Source organism: Formica exsecta, unplaced genomic scaffold, assembly GCF_003651465.1.
Source record: "Formica exsecta isolate Colony F162 unplaced genomic scaffold, ASM365146v1 scaffold313, whole genome shotgun sequence".
Lineage (NCBI taxonomy): Eukaryota > Metazoa > Arthropoda > Insecta > Hymenoptera > Formicidae > Formica > Formica exsecta.
The window spans coordinates 78,410-81,123 of NW_021850387.1; the positions used below are offsets into that span (position 1 = coordinate 78,410).

The window sequence follows — 2,714 nt, forward strand, 5'->3', positions numbered from 1 at the left end:
TGTATAATTACTAACAATAAGATAAATAAGAATTAAAGACAAATAGTTTAAGTATTTTTTTTATTTTTCGCGAATGTCTAGAGTTCCCTCTCTTGTGACGTCTGAAAAAAAGGTAAAATAATTTCTTTTACAATGCGATATTTAATACAGATATAAATACTTTATCAACTAGTTTAAATTAAGTTGTCAAATCAACAACAATCAAAACAATAAATATCAATTTTAAATATGATAAGAATTTACAAATTATTGTATAATTTATTAAAGATAAATAACACATAGTTTCTTCTTACTCTGAGTGTAGCAGTAAATTGAATCTCTGCAGCTTCCATATAATTCATAGATATTGCATATAAACCTAATAATGCATGTAATTGTGATCTATGGCCTTGAAGTAATCTAGGCTGTCGCCTGTAAAACTGACAAGCTTGAGAAATTTCCGCGAGAGCCACGCTTTTATTTCCCAATACAAGCCGACACATAACTATATGTTCCAAAAGCATTAATTGAAACACAGACAAGATAGGTTTATTATCGACAACTGTAAAATAATAAAAATTTTTAATTTTTTGAGCAAAGCATTAAAAACAAAGGAAAAATTGATACAAGGGAACAAAAGATGTAATGCATATTTACTTTTCAGTTTTTCAATTTGAGTTTTATAAGGGTTTTATCGGTATATTTCTGAGCTTTATCCATATATCCAGCTTGCATAGAATGCATGACAGTTACTAAAAAACCAAAACATATAGATGATCTTTTGGCATCCATATAAACATATCTCCTATGTTGGAACCTGTAACTACATCATCAGTCGGCCAACTAGGAGACATTATAGTTTGTATGCTTTGTTGCAATTGTTTTAAATTAAACAAGATTTCACGCTTTTCATCTAATTTGAAAACATATAAAAAGATCAAATATATTACAAATGATAATTTCACATATTATATTTACTACATATAGATCATAATACTCAAAAGTATATTCGTACCTGCCCTGCCATGAGGTAGTGACATACTTGGAGAACTAAAGAGTAGACTTTCAGATATTCCTTTTGATGTGGACTACCTTACCAATTTTCTACATGATGACCCGCTGAATTTAAAAGAGGATGAATCTCTGTGAATTTTTTGTCTTTTAGAAGAAGCATGCACCGAGATAGAAGAAAGAGTACTCTGGTGTAACTGGTGTTGCTTATGTGAGAATAATCCACTGCAAGTAGACTGCTCGCTGCAACAAAGTCCTTTTCCGAAGCATGAATTTGTTATAAATCATAAATTATCATTTTCTAGAAATACTATTTCTAGATGCTACTTCCAGAAATGCAAAATAATCGTTGTTGAATTTACTGCGAGTTGAAAGATAAGCCTGCAATGCTAGTAAACATTGTGCTGAGATAATTCTATGGTTTACTTAGGTTTGGCTGTTGCTGTTGTTCGTACAGTTCCGCAACCACACTGGCTGCCACAAATTTCACATCGTCAAACGTATTTATGTTCTGATTCAGTCGCCACTAACGAGAAATACTTAAACTATTTGTCTTTAATTCTTATTTATCTTATTATTAGTAATTAAACTTAAACTATATATTACACATATTATTAAATACTAAAAATAAGGTAACCGCCTAGCATTTAATGAATGCCAAATCTATATAATAAAATATAAATAAAAATCTATTCAAACAATATAAAAAAATAAAAATACATAAAATAAGAATTTTATATTTTATATAGATTTGGCATTTTTATTAAATGCTAGGCGGTTACCTTATTTTTAGTATTTAATAATATGTGTAATATATAGTTTAAGTTTAATTACTAATAATAAGATAAATAAGAATTAAAGACAAATAGTTTAAGTATTTCTCGTTAGTGGCGACCGAGTCAGAACATAAATACGTTTGACGATGTGAAATTTGTGGCAGCCAGTGTGGTTGCGGAACTGTACGAACAACAGCAACAGCCAAACCTAAGTAAACCATAGAATTATCTCAGCACAATATTTACTGGCATTGCAGGCTTATCTTTCAACTCACAGTAAATTCAACAAAGATTATTTTGCATTTCTGGAAGTAATATCTAGAAATAGTATTTCTAGAAAATGATAATTTATGATTTATAGCAAATTCATGCTTCGGAAAAGGACTTTGTTGCAGCGAGTAGTCTACTTGCAGTGGGCGTGGATTATTCTCACATAAACAACACCAGTTACACCAGAATACTCTTTCTTCTATCTCGGTGCATGCTTCTTCTAAAAGACAAGAAATTCACAGAGATTCATCCTCTTTTAAATTCAGCGGGTCATCATGTAGAATATTGGTAAGGTAGTCCACATCAAAACGAATATCTGAAAGTCTACTTTTTAGTTCTCCAAGTATGTCACTACCTCATGGCAGGGCAGACACGAATATACTTTTGAGTATTATGATCTATATGTGGTAAATATAATATGTGAAATTATCATTGGTAATATATCCGATTTTCTTATATGTTTTCAAATTAGATGAAAAGCGTGAAATCTGGTTTAATTTAAAACAATTGCAACAAAGCATACAAACTATAATGTCTCCCAGTTGGCCGATTGATGATGTAGTTACAGGTTACAACATAGGAGATATGTACCGGAAATAAGTTGGCGCTGGAAGTTCATATTTTTTAATAATTAATAGCTCAAACGATTGCTCCTTAATTGCTCCGTCAGAATCCAAA

General features: G+C 30.6%; 1 pseudogene; it reads right to left on the reverse strand.

Moving 5' to 3' along the window:
• Positions 1–47: 47 nt before the first annotated feature.
• LOC115237856 lies at positions 48–2,018 on the reverse strand (annotated as a pseudogene).
• Between the last annotated feature and the right edge of the window lie 696 nt (positions 2,019–2,714).